Raw genomic sequence first — 17,979 nt, forward strand, 5'->3', positions numbered from 1 at the left:
CACTACTCATTCTCCATCCAGGCTTTTCCTTCCTGACCTGATGGACACCCTGCAGCTCCTGCCAGTGCACATCTGTAAGGAGAGGTGACTCAATCCCCCAATGACCATGAGCTAGGAAAAGAACTCCTCATGCCCCCTTCCCTCCAAAGACACTAGGGGAGAAAGTGGCTTCTTTCTATCAGCCTGTGGATGAAGCAAATTCTCAAGACTGAAGAGCAAAGGGCATTGCTCCAAATGGAGCACCAAGAGTGTCAATTAAAAGGGCTGTTTCAACAAAAGACTCATGAGGAGTGATCAGTATCCTTTCTCCTAATCCAGTTCTTCTGTTTGACACTTTCTAGAAACCAAGGAGAGCCTAGCTTGGGAGTTCATTGATCTCTGCTGTAAACAGAACTGGACAATACCCAAGAGGTTCAAAGGGGGACTCATAAGAAGTATGAAAACTGGGTGGTGGTGGCTCACACCTGTAATCCTAGCTACTCAGTAGGTTGAGATCTGAGGATGGTAGTTCAAAGATAGCCCAGGAAGACAAATGTGAGAAACTCTTATCTCCAATTAACCTGCTAAAAGCTGGAAATAGAAGTATGGCTCAAGTTGTAGAGCAAGAGCTTTGAATGGAAAAAGTCAAGCAAGAACCCTGAGTTCAAGCCACAGTACTGGCTCAGAAAACAAACAAATACAACAGGAAACACATTTGTCAAATACAATTTGAACATTTGGATTCTAACTCCCTAGTGGATTAGATGATTATCTGGGGCAGCAAATGCCTTCCTATATTCAATGACACTGTTCAGTGTGGATTTCACCAAATCTTTGGAAGCCATGTGGCTTCCGTATGGCTATTATGAAGTGGAGAGAGTTGAGTGATGGGGCCAAGAAATGTCATCTAACAAGACCGGCCACAGCAAGCTCTGTTAAGAGCTATTTAGAACATGTAGGCTTTAAACCATATTACTAATTTGAGCTAAGAGAGGCAAATAGAGCAATTCAAAAATGTCTGTAACCTTCACAATAATTGCTCTTCATAAAGACTCATCTCATTCAGCCACCTGACTTCAAGAAGCTAATGAGAAGTGAAGATCTTTTCTCTAGAAACCCATGTGCACACACATGTACTTGTTTGTAAGTTTAGTCGTTTATGCCTGGAATGGGGAAGGAGTTCCTTTCTTTATTCCCTCTCTAGGTCCTCTAGCTGGGGTTCTATGAATTGGACTGACAAAAGGCAGATTATCTAGAGAAAAGCGTAACCATGTATTTAATAGAGTCTTTGTGAGAAATGAGGAGATGGTAAAGTCTGTTTTTATGCTAGGCTTGATGGAGAGTGGAAAGTCACCAACAATCATGGTGGGAGAGAAGCTCATCGGGGAGAGTGGGAACTGAGAGAGATTCAACTGGAGCACCTCTGTGTCCCTTCGTGTTAGGAGAAAGGGTTGCTTTTTCCTTCCTAGGATGGAGAGGGAACTTTCCACAGGAGGTCCCATTTCATGGGAGATGAAGGAGGTCCAAGAATCTCTCTCTCTCTGTATGTAAACACACACACACACACACATACACACATAATCTGTCATGGGGCTTAAACTCAGGGCCTGAGCACTATTTCTGAGCTCTTTCACTCAGGGATAGTGCTCTACCACTTAAAGCTACCCTGTCACTTCCGGTTTTCTGGTGGCTAATTGGAGATAAGAGTCTCACAACTTTCCTGCCAGGGCTCGTTTTGAACTGTGATCCTCAGATCTTAGCTTCCTGAGTAGCTAGTATGATAGGCATGAGCTACCAGGGTCTGGCTTCCTTCCTGTATTTTTAACTTCTCCAAATTCCATCAGCCTAAAACATGTCAGGGCAATGTGTTCTGAACCATCGCACTGGAAACCTTTCCAAGGTTGTACATCCATCTCCTTTTCTCCAAGGCTTCAGAAAAAAAGATGTCATTGAATGAAATTTACCTTCACTTAATGAAATTTACCTTCACTTAAGCTTAAGTGAAATAATGTGAGTCAAACACTGCATGATGCTTAAAATATACCTGGTAAGCAATTACAAATTACTGTTTTTAAAAGTTATTATTTTGGCATGATTCTATATCCATGATAACTCTCAGAAATACTGATTTTAGAACTTGGAGAAGGTAGTCCCTCAATTTTCTAAAATATTGAGATAGTTTATGGTTAAATATAGAGTTGTTGTTGTTGTGCCAGTCCTGGGGCTTGAACTCAGGACCTGGAAGCTCTTTTGTGCTCAAGGCTAGTGCTCTACCACTTGAGCCATAACTTCACTTCTGGCCTTTTAGAGGTTCATTGGAAATAAGAGCATCATAGACTTTCCTTCCCTGGGCTGAAGCACAATTCTCAGATCTCAGCCTACTGAGTAGCTAGGGTTACAGGTGTGAGCCACCTGCACTTAGCTAAAGTTTTTTTTTTTTCATTCAAGGACCAGAGGTATCACTAAAGTAGTAGGGTACCTGTCTAGAAAGGGCAAGGCTCTGTACCACTAAGAAAAAAACAACAACCAAGTTTTCCAGGTATGGTAGCAGACACCAGTAATCCCAGCATTATGGAGGATGTAGCAGAAAGATGTTGATGAAAGGCTATTCTGAGCTACATAGTGAAACACTCTCAACATATAAAATACCATACATTACAAAACAGTTGGTTTCACAAAATGCCTAGAGTTTATCTTTTTCATTTGAACTTCTCTCTACAAGAGGTTATTAAAATATTTAGGTTTTACTATTTTTTTACCTTCTCTAATCAAGCTAGCTCTAATCATCTACTTTGCTTGCCTGACACTCAAATCTGATTTCTTGTTCTTTTGCAACTCATCTTTGGAGGCTTTCAAGTTCAAGCTTATTTTAATTGCAAAGAGCATGCAGGATCTCAGGGCTAGAAGGTGGTTAAATAACAAGCTAATAGAAGTAAACTTCCACAGTTCTGCATTTGCATTTTTTTGCATTTACATTTTAAAATCCTGTGTTACATATGATCAGTGTGCCTCTGAATCTCAATTTCTGCAGGGTATATTTAGCACCAGTAAAGGCACTGCTGAGCTTTAGGAACCAATATTCTTCTTGTCCTTGCTTGTTCCTCTTGACCTTGGTGGATCCCATGGCCTTTTGTCCCTGACTCCTCATGCCCTGCCCGACATAACACCTCCAGCTCCCCAACTATTCAGATTCTCATTAAAATCAAGACACGACCCAACCTGCTTTCCTCTGGCCAAGGCACCTTCCATGTGCAAAGGTGAGGATCTCAGTGGGAGACCCCACAGTGCCCAAAGCTTATTCATGATATTTTACTTTTAGCTTATACCAAGTACCAGAGTGGGGCTTCTGCTTTGGTTCCCCCTCTTGGGTCTGTAATCATGTTGAATGATGAGAAAGTGTCTGTTAGCAATATTTGGGAGTAGAGAGCTGTACATGGAACTTGGCTGTGGAGGCTTTTCTGCTCCTATTAGAGAAACAGAAACTCAACAGGAGGCCAAGTCATAGACTCCTCCAGTATTCTCATAGATTCCGATACTCTTCTGCTCATAAATTCTGACATTCTTTTGCTGTGCTGCCCTTTTGCTTTGTGCATGAGAGAATCTGGATGAATTGGTTTCTTTGCTGGGGCCAGGATCTTTGGGATGGACTTGTCAGTTATAATTTAAGTAGGGGGGGAAGAGGAATCAAACAACTTGTTACTTTCCTGCTTCATAGCCTGTAAAATGTGAAGTCACTAAATTAGGCATCATGAATACATAGAGGTTTTGCTTTTATTCCCCCCTAAGGAGATTTCAATCCACTTGAGGAGACAAGACAAATTCAATCAAAAGCTATAAGTGAGCATGATAGTCTCTAATTAAGTACCTTAATGTTGTGGTAATAAACTATGCTTTTATAGCCATTCAAATCAGGGGAAGGGCCAATATTTCGAATTCAATTGACATCTCCTAACAGCTCCTCTGTGGACAAGAAACTATTGTCTGTGTAAGTCAGAATTAAAAAGGACATTTCAAATTAAGAGAGAAGCGAAGGAAATAACAGTAACAATAAATGATGAGACCTAAAAGAATCCCTATGTCACATTGAGACAATTAAGAAATACTGTCACTAGCCAGGCATTTATTTAATAAGTGGAGTGCTTCCTCTGTGCAGGGATTCAGAATCTAAATATAAATAAGATAGATACATTCATGTTATTGAGGGTCTCACACTTCTGGAAAACCATGGAATAGAACAGATGCTGTAAGAGAGAAAGCAAGACAACCAGAAGGAAGTTGGAAAGTCTGGAAAGATAATCAAAGCACCAGGAATAAGCTAGACCAGCAGACATCCATGAATGTCCACACAGGCGTGGACGCAGACACCACGCACACCTCTGCCATCTCCCCCCCACTGTCTAACTCACTCCAAGGAAACACATCGTTTATGAAACTATAGTCTTACAGGCCAATAAAAGTGATGACTAGCTGTGCCGCCGCCTCTTCCAGTTAGGTTGCTCCTACAATTCCTTTCTGTTAAGTCTAAAAAGGATTAAATCTCCTGAAGTCCATGTTCGTATTGCATTCATTTAGTGAATTTTCTTAGTGTCCCTGAAGGCATTTCCACACACATACACTCTGTGTGTGTGTGTGTGTGGAGTGTTATTCAGCCATAAGAAAGAATGCAATTATGTCATGTGCAGGGAAAAAATGGATGGAATTGGAGATCATTGTGTTAAGTAAAATAAAACAGACTCAGAAAGAGTGCATGTTTTCTCTTATATTCAGAATTTAAACCTAAACAAATGAAAATAAAGAATGACCTGGGTGTAAAATAGGGATTGTTGATGTAGGAGGGCAGCAGAGAGGTGACAGGGTATAGGCAAGAAGGAGGCACTTCACATGCATGTATCCAAACAGATGTTAACTGTCAAAGGGGGAGGGGAGCTGGGTGTCGGTGGCTCATGCCTGTAATCCTAGCTACTCAGGAAGTTGAGACCCAAGGATCTCGGTTCAAAGCCAGCCTGGGCAGGAAAGTCAGTGAGACTTTTATCTCTAATTAACCACCAAAAAATAAAAGTAAGTAAAGCCAGAAGTGGAGCTGTGGCTCCACTGTGGTAGATCGCTAGCATTGAGCACAAAGGCTCAGGGACAGTTCAAGCCCCAGGTCTGGTGCGCACACGCAAACGTGCGCGCGCACACACACATATATACACACACACACAGAGGGGGCAAGAAAGAGTAATACAGGGATTTTCTCAAAAGATAGTATAGAAATACTGCAACGAAATCCCTTTGTACAATTAATATATGCTAAAACTATATTCTAGCTAATGAAAACACTTTGCCTAGAGCCAGTAGATATTCAGTGCTAGATGGAGTTATCACCTTCTTTGGCCTTGTATGTGGGTATCTTGGAATGGTAGACCAAGGAATCCACACAGAGATAAAGGACAGAAGGACAGCTCTCCTCTTTTCCTACTTGAAACAATTCCATCACAGGTGGAGAAGATTCGCTCTGGCAGTTCTGTGCCTGGCTAGTGAAATAATGAGGAATGGACAAAGCAGCCTTCCTTCCACATCACCTGTTTCTGAGCCACTGTGCAAAGAGGTGTAGGAGGAGGAATTCTTGGCAATCCTTCTGTCCCTTCATGCAGCAGACCTTGCCTGTGTCCTTGTCTATGTCACCAGCCTGGATGCCACAATGAGGATGTCTGGGATCCTGATCATGTTTGCCTTCTCATTTCATAGAGAATAAAGAAAAGCCAAATCCCAATCTGCCTATCTGATCTTAACGGGGGGTTGAGAGGGAGGTGAAATGTCATATATTTTGAGGACCCCTCAGCTCCATAATGAATAATGTCTGCAATTAACCTACACCAAGGAGACAATTTCAAGGGAAGATGCTGTGCCCATTACCTGCCTCAAGAGAAATGAATTGGAGGACATTCTTGCTTTAATTAACAGTGAGTTCAGAGCAATCCAATCCTTCTGCCACAGGACAAATAACATAAGGTATTTTTCATCTGAATGATGAATTTTGGATACCTTCAGCATGTGTTGATATGTACGTCTTAATCAAATTCCTCTTCCACTCTCTGCTCTTATAGCTTTAAGCCTCCTGTGCCCTTGGTCAATGAGTTGCCTCCCACGTGATCCACAGAACCCAAATTGAGCTCTAGATCCTATTTGATGTCCTGCTATAGACCCTGATTTGGAGGGATCCCAACAACTTTCTGCCTTCATCTCAGTAGATCTTTTAGCAACATGTGCATATTTCTTATCTGAAATACATGCTTCTCTTGCCCTGTGTGACCCACAGTCTATTAATTCTCTTTTGTTTTCTGCCTACTTTATCTTGGGTCTCTCTTCCTCCACAGCTCTAAAAGCCAGAAATTCAGTTTTATTTGGGTTTCCCATAACCTCATTCATCCCTGAATGATCTTCCTGAATCCTGTTTTATTATCTGTTGTCTTAGTTTGTTTTCCATTTCTCTACCAAAAGCCTGGATGGCATGGATCCTTCCCTGCCTCTTTTCTTCCCTCCGTCCTTCACTTCTCCCTTCCTTCCTTCCGGTTTTGGAAGTACTAGGGATTGAACTCAGGGCTTTATGCTTGCTAGGCAGGTACTTTACCACATAAGCCATGCCTTCAGCCCCTTTCTCCATTGCTTTCTGCTTTCACAATGGCCGAATAGACTACACAATGAGCCAGGAAGCTAGCCTCAGGGATGTGGATTTTTCTAACAACCTTTTCTCATAGGAACGAATCAAGGTCCCTAGAAAGTATCTATGCTTTTTATCTTTTTCTGGGACATGATAGAAGAAGAAAGGACCATCGCTACCTCATGGAAGTTCTATTACTTCAGCACATCTGAGATCCTCCTTTGTGGGGCATATTTCAACCAAATTCATGCCACAGTACCCACCTTAGCCTGCAATACTGTTGTGCAGCAAGTACCCTGAAACTCATTATCAGCGTTTTCTGAGTTAGAAAATTGAGATTAATGAACAGTATTAACTTCTAGGCCACGCAGTGACAGGAGCCTTCACTTCTGACCCAAAGGTCACCGCAGTTTCCTTGCATTAATAAATTTACAAAGACAGGACCTGTTATATCTGCCTCATTCCCCTCCAAAAGCCAATGTGGAGCTATCACGTTTCAAAAATAACTCCCCCAGATTTTCATTCTCCAAAATTTTGTTCAAACATGCCATTAACATTTCTTGTTAACTTCCTTTATTTGATTCTCAAACAAGGGCTTTCATCCATTTGCCATAACCATAATCACCTATTCAAATTCTCCTCCTTTGTCCAAACTGTCACAAATGATCAATCTCCAGGAAATTATATTAATTTTGTCTATATTTTCAAGTTCAGTATAATAAAATGTTAGTAATTTGGAATAAGAAGGAGGTATCCATTCAGACTCTATGGTGGTAGCACTTAGCAGAAAATGATCCGGGCTGACTTACAGGAAATAATAGGAACATATGTGAATAATATTAATAATAATGATAATAGTAAACAAACACCTTTGTACCAGTTTAAAGGCTTCAGGACAAAAGTCCTAGGAGGCAAGTCCAATTGACCCTTGAAAAGAGAGAGCAGGGCATTTTGACTGACAGCTCTAGGAAGGCCAAGCACCAAGGGGAAGAATTAGTCCCCAAGAAGAAAAGGGAGTGCCTTAAATAGAGGAGGAACAGATTTGAGATGCTTGGGGAACAAACAATTCCTATTACAGGGAAATCCAAGGAAAGAACTTGATTCACCAAGTCCTTTGTAGATTTTTTTTATTGTAAAAATATTGTACAGGGGGGTTACACTTACATGAATGAGGTAATGAGTATATTTCCTATCAAGCATTGTTACCTCCTCCTTTGTCCCTCCCCCCCGCATCCCCTCCCTCCCCAACAAAGTCTTATAAATGCTTTCTTGGTACTGAGTCCTTTCTCTATCTAACTCTTCATTGGTCTCCCTTCACTCACATAAGATAGGCTCTTATCATTTCTTGCCAGAATTATTTCAAGAACTTCCTGAATAATCTCTCTGTGCTTCCAAGCTTCTTCAATTCACATTGCTTCCAGAGAGGTTTTCTAAAATGCAAATGGGATCATCTAACTCCCAGAATTAAAATCCTTCAATGGTACCCACACATTTCATGCTGAAATTCAAATTCCTGAGTTTGGTACACCAGTTCCTTTGCAGTGAGTCTTCTAATAGCACTTAAGCCTGGGGCCTCTCATGAGGGTTCCTTGCTTTTGATCCAACCATTGGCAAGGCTCACTGGTGGCTCAGATATAGCAAAGATGCCTCCTTAATCCATGTGGCTTTCTGTTTTGTAAATGTACTCTATACTGGCTGCATACTGTCCCTTAAAATTTAGGTCTACCTGGGACCTGGGACTACGATCTTATTTAATGGTTGCACTAGGCTAGGTTGGATGATAAGTGCAATATTCTTTTTACACAAGAAGATAAGCCCTGCGAAGACTGAGAAATTGGAGGGATATATCTATCATGGGGTACTGGCCACCACCCACAGGTAGGAGAGAGTGCCGAACAGATTCTTCCAATAGATGATTGATGAACAGGAATAGAATAAATTCCCATTGTTTTAAACCATACACTTTGTAGTATTTTGTTGGGGGCAGTTCTATGAATTTAATATACTGTCCCTACTCTTATTGCCTTGCTGACGTCAGATCAATAGCCTTTCTTCTTTTAGGAAAGCGTCTTATTCCTAAGCCATTCCTGTCCTGATCTAAATGTCTTTTCTCAGTTCTGTCATGGTACAAATGCACATCTCTATTAAAATGCCCTGCTCTGCTGTCACTGTTGCCTTTCTTGTTTAGTGTTTCAGGAGGGTGGCAAGGGTGGCTGTGTGGTAGCCCCAGAATCTTGCCCAGCATTGGCCAGAAAAAAAAAGTTTTTAAGAAAAAGAATTCTAGTTAATGTTTAGTGAATGGCAACATGTCTCCAAAGAAGAGTAATTTTATTTCCTTCAAATGGAGTATTGCAAATCATTAAGCAGCGTGGATGTAAGTTAATGAGAAAAATAAGCTCTCACATAAGAACGATAATGTGAACTGTATTGCCAACAAAATTACTTGAACAGAAAAGAATAGTTGTTAAAATGCAGATGCTAATTTTACTTATTAGCAATGATGACAGTTATTGATACCCCAAAGAATACAGTAATTATTATGAGTTTGTTTTGGAATAGTAGTCTGGAAGACAAGTAAATACCATGTGAGTATCTAAATACGGTAAGGGGAAGTCAGGAATGTTTACAGCAAACCTTGCAGATTGACTTTTCACCTGTTTCAGTACCACCCTTCTTGACTGGGCTAAATCCTCTGGTTTTTAAGAGCTCATTAGGAAATAATCCAAGCTGTGCAGAACACGACAGAAATACAAGCACTTTAATCTGATTCTTCACAAAAAAGTATGCTGGAGGAAAGACAGCTTAGCCTCTTCCACCAATAGTGTTAGGAAAATTGAAGATCCACATGTAGAAGAAGGAAAAGAGACCACTATCATTCCCCACCCTGCACAAAAGCCAATTCAAAGTGGGTCAACAATTTTAACATAAGATCCCCAAACCTTGAAATTACTAGGGGCAAACACTTCAAGATATACATATCGGCCCCAACTTTCTGAATTGCACTCCACTAGTTCAAGAGTATGAATTGGTAAGCATGATTGTATCATATTAAAAAGCACCTGCACATTTAAAAAAAAGTCATTAAGTGAAACTATAGAATGCAAGAGAAATCTTCCTGAGATATGCATCTTACAAGAACACAGAAGAGGCTCAAAAAATTAAACTCCAAAACCCCCAAATGAATCGAAAAGTTTGCAGAAGAAAAAGCATAATGGCCAATAAACTGATGAAGAAGCATTTGTGTCCTTGGGCACAAAGAATGCAAATAAAAACAACACTAAGATTCCAGCTCAAAGCAACAGAAATGTTGGTGAGCAGGGTACAGGTGGAGTGATGGATCCTTTTACACTGTTGGTAAGAATTATCACTTAGTTCTGATTTACTACTCTCGGCATATACCCAAAAGAATATGTCAGCATACAGAAGAGAGAGTTACATATCCACGTGTATCCCACTGCTATTCACAATAGCCAAGTTTTGGGATCAGCCTATATTCCCATCAACCAAAAAATGGATGGAGAAAATATAGTACATAAACCTGATGGATACTATACAGTCATAAAAAAGAAAGGACTTATGTCATTGCAGGACTGTAGATGAAATCAGAGATCATTATATTAAGTGAAATAAGTCAGACTCACAAGGACAAATATTGCATGGGTTCTCTTTCATGTGGAATCTAGATCTACTTTTTCTTTTTTTAAAGACATGAATACAAAAGAGAGAGAGAGGGGGGAAAAGAGAAGGTGAGAAAAGAGGCCGTGACTGAAGTACATTATATGCACATAGGAAAAGTTCAGAATGAAATTCATTTAAAAAAATTTCCAAGAGGGCGTGGGGCTGAAGAAAGTATAACGTGGTGGTGGAGGGGAAATAAATATGATCAAAGTACATTTTAGTCTGAAATCTCCTTGCATAAGACATGCTAACAAAAGGAATTAAAAAATATGGCACTAGCTAAACATTACTTTTTTTTTATCTCCCAAGGTGGGTGGGCCCCCTTGCTCTCCTGGGACTTCAGTGTCAGCCTTAGCTGACCCTCCAAATTGGTGGCTTTCTCCTAATAAAGATAATAAAAGAAGCTAGAATTGTTTATTTCTCAGCATTCATGAGTTGGGCTATTTGCTGTGCATGTGACTATATTACCCTCGATGGTAGAACAGTTTTGTTCAATGGGATGGTGGCCAATCCACACATGCTTGGGCCTAAGGACCTGTGATTAAAATGGGCAGAGCTGGCCTAGGCTGTTGACCTGTTGCTTGCCAATACTCTGAGCTGAGGCCTATGAGTTGGGAAAAACGCAAGGCCTTGAGGTAATGAGTTTTTCTTAATCACTCTCATGCACCTCAACAGGCTCTTAAGTACTAGACACGAAACAACATTACTTTAGGGACATTGCTTAAATGCGTACCATCTCCTATGTGCCGCGCCCGTGGTTAATTGTAAAGAGCCACAACCAGCAGTTAAGATTCCATCTCCCTCTTCACAGATTGGCATGTGCTGGGGAGAGGCAAAAAGCAATCTCAGGGTCTGAAGATTTTAAGGATGGAGCAGAGAAGAGTGGCCCGTCCTGACTTTTACAAGGAAGAAAGACTTCTTAGCCCATTAAGATCAGCTGCCAATCCAAAGCACCAGGTCACAGTACACATGGATGGACCCAACCCTCCAGGTCTCCCTTTAGGAGAGCCTAGCCAGTGGAGGAGGCAGAAATAAAGGGAGACGGGAGGGCCGGGCAGTAAGCCCTTGGCATTCACACGCAGGGCACCAGGGTACCAGGAGAGGACGCTGTGGCTCTGGGGAACAGGAAGAGAGGCCAGCGCCCCTGAGGCGGGGCAGGGAACAGAGGAGAGAGTTCACTTCAGGTGCGCAGGAATAACACTAGAACAGATGTGCGGACAGCTGGCTGGGAGGAATGGCTGAGGGTGGGGTGGGGTGGGGCTGGAACAAAGAGAAGTTGGGCGTTGCCAGCAGTTCAGTGGCTAGGCAGCCATCTGTTGTGGAAGGGGGCAAAGCGAGTCACAGAATGAGACTACCAAGGGCCTGGTCCCAAGCAGCCTGGGAAAGAGGAAGGCAGGGAGGGAGGGAAGGAAGGCAGGCTCGTGGGTGTTGGAGGCAGAGGTGCCATTCAGGTGACTTCAGCAGTATTGTGAATACAGCTAACAGGAAAAGGGAGAAAGGAACGGGTCTAGAAATTCATATTAACGAGGTCACATGTCAATGCCCATGACTGTGGAGGAGGGAGGAGGCTGTGTAGTTCAGAGTTCCCTGTGCCCTGATGATCGTTTTCTGCATGTAGGCCATGTTTACCCGCTGGCAGGCAGAGCAGGGTCTTTAGGATCCCAGGATTGAGGTTCGAATCCACTATGCCACTTGCTAGCTGCTGGTGTCAGGCAGATTAGTCTAACTGCTGGCTTCTTGGAAGCTTGTTATACAGAAATCCAAACACCTCGTAGGGTTGTTGTGAGTGCTTCCAAGATAGCTTGGTGCCCACCAGTGGATGCCCGAGGAGCTGCTGTAGTCTGGGCCTTCTTTCTGGTGCAAAGTCACCCACTAGTAGGTCAACCTTCCTACTCCATCACCCATTCCCCACCTCTCTCTTCCTACATCATCCACTCCATAATCCCAGACAAACAAACATGATCTACGTTGAGAACTGCGCATTTCCATTCTGAACATGTGTGGGAGACTTCAGGCTGAATTGAGAATTCTCAAGTCCCTGTCCTGTCATCCAAATGTACTGCATTTTGCTGATTCCCCCCCCCCAATTTTCCTATGAGTATCTCTTTTCTCCATAATTTTTCAAAAGGAAATGTCTCAATGTTTCACCTGTATGCACACTGAAGTGGACACAGACAGGGAATGCGATGGCAGAAAATGGGATGAGGAATCAATAGTTCTCTTGGCTGTTCCTCCTCACATTATTTAGAATGTGACCCCATTTCTGTTTATTTCTACTTCCAATGCACATCAACTTTTACGCATTTCTAATTTTTTTCTTTTACTCCTTGTTGCAGGTTCCAGGAGCTTCTTCAGAAAGAATAAGAAGCAAAAAAAAACAAAAAAAAATATCCAACAATGAAAAGTCACTAAGTACCGACGGGAGAAATAGGTGCTTTTGTTCATATTTTAATAAATATATCTGGACACTTATAAAGTAACAACCATTAATCTTAGAAGGATTTAAAAAGAACACCACAAAAATACTTACAAAGGAAAATACTTCTTTTTGAAATCTAGCCTCAGAATCTTGGAAGATTCACTATTGAATTCAATGGAAAATTGACTGAATTCAATATACATATACATATACATACATGTATATATATATATGTGCTCCTTACACACAGGGCATTGGACTATGTTCTGTAAGGACTCTATAAAGATACAGATGATCTGTGCACTGTCTTCTAAATGGGGAGAATCACCCATAAGAATATCTCAGAGACCAGACATGTAGAGGAATGAGCTATGGGAGTATTCCTATACTCCCAAGTGCTCCAGCTTAAAAAGTTTTTTTTTATAAAGGTACTTATAAATCTTTTTAAACATATATACTAACAGGAGATAAGGAACTGGAGATATAGCTTGGTAGTAGAGTGCTTGCCTAGCATGCGGGAGGTCCTGATTGAAAGACCATCTTTCTCTCTCTCTCTCTTTCTCTCCCTCTCTCTCTCTCCCCCCATTCTCTCTCTCTCACATACACACACATTTTAGTTCCTTAAGCCACTAGAAGTTTGAGGCTGTATGGTATAGCAGTTAGTTTCCTGTGATCAGCATATGTAAAGTGATCAAGCTGGCATGTGTGATATTTCCTAGTAGAAGATTTGATTTGAATCGAGTTTTGAGTATTAGGACAGAGAGAGAGCTTAAGCACAGGCGAAGACAAAAGCTATCAACTCCCGATGGCCTGTAAAGTCCATTGTTTTCTGGCAGTGGTTAAGCGTATGGGGAAGAGTGCTTGAGTGGGGAGGGTATAAATGTGTGTGTGGCGGAGATGGAAACTTGCTGGGAGTCATGGCTCTGGTCCCAAGTCTACCGAGCATAGACTGCAGTGTGTGCTGTAGATAGACTCCAGCGCCACATCGAAAGTCTGGATCAGATTCCAGAATGATTTCATAGGCCCATGTCTACTCTGGATACATTTTAGTGCCATGTTAAGAAGTTGGATTTCATTCCAATACTGACTTCAAAGGCCCAGGTCTCCTGTGGATAGATGGCAGTATGTACTGTGGAATGACTTCGGTGCTGTATTAAGAAGCTGAATTTATTTCCAGAAATGATTGCACAGGCCCCAGCCTACCACACACAGGTAAACTTCAGAGCCTCGTTAAGAAGTCAGCTTTAATTCCGGAAATGATCTCAAAGCTCTGCACGGTGAAGAAGAAAAATGAATGACTTCATTAAGTGAAAGGTGGGCTGAAAGAGAGAAAAAAAAGGATGTGTGGATGTGTTTAGAAATGTGCTTGACTATTGGAAAACTCATCATAAATATATCATTAGACTAAGAAGACTAATTCCATGACAACTTGGTTTTGTCGGACCTCTGCAAATATTGAAGAACCTTCCCGCTGTTCTCAATGTCAAGCCAGCAAACACATCAGATGATGACAAAATGCTTTGGGTTGACTTTCTTGCCCGGCATTTACATATGGGATAATGCACGTCAAGGACAAGGGTTGGGAAGAGAGCTCTGAAGCCTGTTCTTGCTCAGCACAGTTTGTCCCAGCAACTGCAGGTGTCCTCAGGTTTTTTCTGTGATACCTTCTCAATGGTACACATTTTTAAAGTGGCAGTTCTCAGACAGATAAAAATGTATGACCCAGGGGGGCGGGGGCGGGGAGGGAGAGAGGGAAAGATTTTCTTAACATTTTCTCTTTGTGAATTCAGACAGGATCTTGTGATAACCACAGCAGAGAGGCTAATCTTCTTACAGCAAAGTCAAACAAATGGATGACTGAACAATGGAATGGCTGGGTGTTGTTCTATGCTGCCTTGGTCATTCATTCATAAGAAATTATGCACACATGGATATCTACGCCATTATATATACACCAGTATTCGATGTAATTTTTTGTCTTTACTAATGATTTTTGAGTCAATTAACCTTTTATAAATTAATCCTTGTGTGTGTGTGTGTGTGTGTGTGTGTGGCAACTTGAGCCATTCCCCCTCCTTCCCCGCGCCCCCCCCCCCACCTCTTACATAGCTGTGGTGAGAATGTGTGATACCACACCTAGCTTGTTTGTTGAGAAAGGGTCTCATTAACTTTTTTGACTAGGCTGGCCTGGAACTATGATCCTGCAGATCTCTGCCACATGAGTAGCTTGATTATAGACAGGAGCCTTCATGCCCAGCCCTCCAAATGCATGGACTTTTAGTTTCAATGTATGCTACTTGCGGGTGGAGGGAAGCTAATAGCCTGCTGTCCTTATCCTATGTTCGGTGGTAGGATTCACCTTCAGCCTGAATGAGCGAAATTTGTTTGTTTGTTTTTTTTTTCCATTCAGGGCACTCTTGTAGGAGCTACAGAAAAACAAAACGCTCCATCAGAACACTGTGCAGCTTTTACACTGGTGACGAACTATACGTCACCCTTTAAAGGTCAGTAGATGCTATTACAGCCAGTTTAGCCTACATCACACAGAAGCCTCTCAGGGTGTGAGAGGATCATGCAAAGGAGAATGACAATACCCTACTTAGAAGTAGTCCCAGCTCCTACTTTTAAACTCGCTGCATATAAGAGACTGCAGTTAGCACTGTCTCTTCCTTTCTTTCCACAGCCAGCCCACAGAAAGGGTGTTTTTGGTGGCTCACAACTGTAATCCTCTGTACTTGGAGGCTGAGGTTCAGAGGATTGTAGTTTGAGGCTAGTCAGAACAGAACAAAGTTTTCAAGGCCCCAACTCAGCTCAAAGCTGGAAGCAGTGGCATGTGCCTGTCATCCCAGCTGTCTATGCAGGAGGCTGAGATTGGGAGGTTCCGGGCCAGCCGAGGCAGAAACATCTGAAACTCCCTTTCCACAGATGCTGGACCTTGAGATAGGTGTGTGAGGTTCCACTGACAAGAGGAAGCCCAAAGTAGATGGACTGTGGTTCAGGTGCATGTCTGAGCAGCAAGTGAGATGCTATCCTAAAAATAACCAGCAAACGTCTAGGCTGGAGGTACGAATCAAGTGGTAGAGTGCCAGCCTAGAAAGCACGAGGACTTGAGTTCAAGCCTCAGTGCCACCGAATGACCACTTCACTTTTCCCTGAAATCTTTCTCCCTAAACTCTCCTTCCCTCCCTCCCTGTCCTGCTCCCCCTCTTCTTCTATCCCCTCTTTCCTCTTTCTACCTATTTCCCCTCTTCCCTCCCTCCTCTCCTCTCTTCCTCCCTTTCTCCTTTGCTCTGGGGTTTGAACTCAGGGACTCTTGCTTGATAAGCAAGTGCTCTTCCACTTGAGCCACCCTTCAAACCATTTCTGTTTTAGTTATTTTTCATATAAGATCTCATCCCCAGGCTGGTCTTGGGTTATAGTCTTCTACCTCTGCTTCCTGTACAGCTGAGACTGCAGGTATGCACTCCTACCCTCATTGGCTTAGGTGAGACTCTCTCAATGTGTTCTTGACTTTTCACTGTCCTTCCTTCCTTCCTTCCTTCCTTCCTTCCTTCCTTCCTTCCTTCCTTCCTTCCTTCCTTCCTTCCTTCCTTCTTTCATTCCCCCTTCTCTTCCCTTCCCTTCTCTTCCCTTCCCTTCCCTTCCTTTCTTCCTTGTTTCTGTTGGTCATGGGGCTTAAACTCAGGGCTTGGACACTGTCCCTGAGCCTTTTTGCTTAAGGCTAGTGCTCTACCACTTTGAGCAACAGCACCACTTCTGGTTTTCTGGTGGTTAATTGGAGATGAGAGTCTCATGGGCTTTCCTGCCCCAGTTAGCTTTGAATGCGATCCTCAGAGCTCAGCCTCTTGAGTAGCTAGGATTACAGGTGTGAGACACCAGCTCCTAGCTCATCCTTCCTTCTTTAATGAATCCCAAAGCACTCAAATATCAATAGGATGTCAGGGATTGGCTCGGTGGTGACCGGAAATACAGTGAGGAAGGCTGAAGGAGTCTATGCTCAAAGACATATGCTACTCTCCAGAAAATAATCCCTTCCTGATATCCTTGGCAGACATGATGCCAGCCTCCTCTCCACAGCCTGACCCTAACCAGGAAACCTCAACTTCAGCTGCAGGATTTACTGCAGTTTACTTATTGAAGCATGTGTTATCTCTCATGGTAGGTTAGCAGCCCCCCCCTTTTTTTTGGTTAGGGACTCAAGTATGTTTCATTTTCAGCCCTCACAGAATGAGGACAGCACTTTTCTTTTAACAGGACCTAATGAAGCAATATCTGAGCAAGTAGCATGCTCCTTAAACATCTCTCAAAATGATCCAATGAGACCAACTTAGTCAGCGACACCATGAATACATCTCAAGTCTAAGCTAGTATGTATGGCCTAGTGATACCAATTTTGGAATAGCAAAGACGTTTTTAATAAAATGATGCAGTTTGTTTGCTTTACATGGGTTTTTCCATGTTTGTTCACTGTTTTGGGTTTTATCTATAGAATAGCCTTTTGTCTTCTTGAATTAGGAAGGGATGTGCCGGATAAAATGTCTGGGATGGTGAAATAGAGGACTGATGGATGGACTCCAAGCATTTTAACTAGGACTTACTCTGGATTGTTAACTTATTTTATGAATTGGATCACTTGCAGTTCAATGTGCTTTGTAGGAAAGACAGGAACACGTGTGAATTACAGGTAAAGTCATGTCTAAAATATAAACATTAAGCATGTGGACACAGCTCCAATTTTTTTTTATCACATTGAGTAAGTAAGGACTACCATGAAAACTTGAACTGTATTTTCTATTGTTTGTTTTTTGTTTTTGGTTGTATGGCTTGAACTCAGGGCCTGGGCACTGTCCCTGAGCTTTTCTGCTCAAGGCTAAGTTCTCTACCACTTTGAGCTACAGCTCCACTTCCACTTTTCTGATGGTTAACTGGAAATAAGAGTCTCATGGACTTTCCTTCACTGGGCTGGCTGTGAATTTCGATCTTCAGATCTGAGTTTCCTGAGTAGCTAGAATTACACAGGCAGGCGTGATCCATTAGTGCCTGGCTAGAACTTCCACTTTTTAAAATGTTTAAAAAAAATTTTTTATTGTAAAAATATTGTACAGAAGGGTTATAGTTACATGAGTAAGGTAATGAGTACATTTCCTATGGAGCATTAGAACTTGCACTTTTTCAGCTTAACTCTTCCATATTAAACTTCATTTCTTTAGAGTTCAGGGTCCTTTAGGGTGGTTTATCTTTCCCAATCTGTCAGATTGGC

General features: G+C 42.1%; 1 protein-coding gene across 1 annotated transcript in view; it reads right to left on the reverse strand.

Moving 5' to 3' along the window:
- Positions 1 to 17,979, reverse strand: part of Gprin3 (GPRIN family member 3) — a 49,997-nt gene that overhangs the window by 17,512 nt on the left and 14,506 nt on the right. The window lies entirely within an intron of this gene.

Source organism: Dipodomys merriami, unplaced genomic scaffold (assembly GCF_024711535.1).
Source record: "Dipodomys merriami isolate MVZ:Mamm:240054 unplaced genomic scaffold, mDipMer1.0.p SCAF_15, whole genome shotgun sequence".
Classification (NCBI taxonomy): Eukaryota; Metazoa; Chordata; class Mammalia; order Rodentia; family Heteromyidae; genus Dipodomys; species Dipodomys merriami.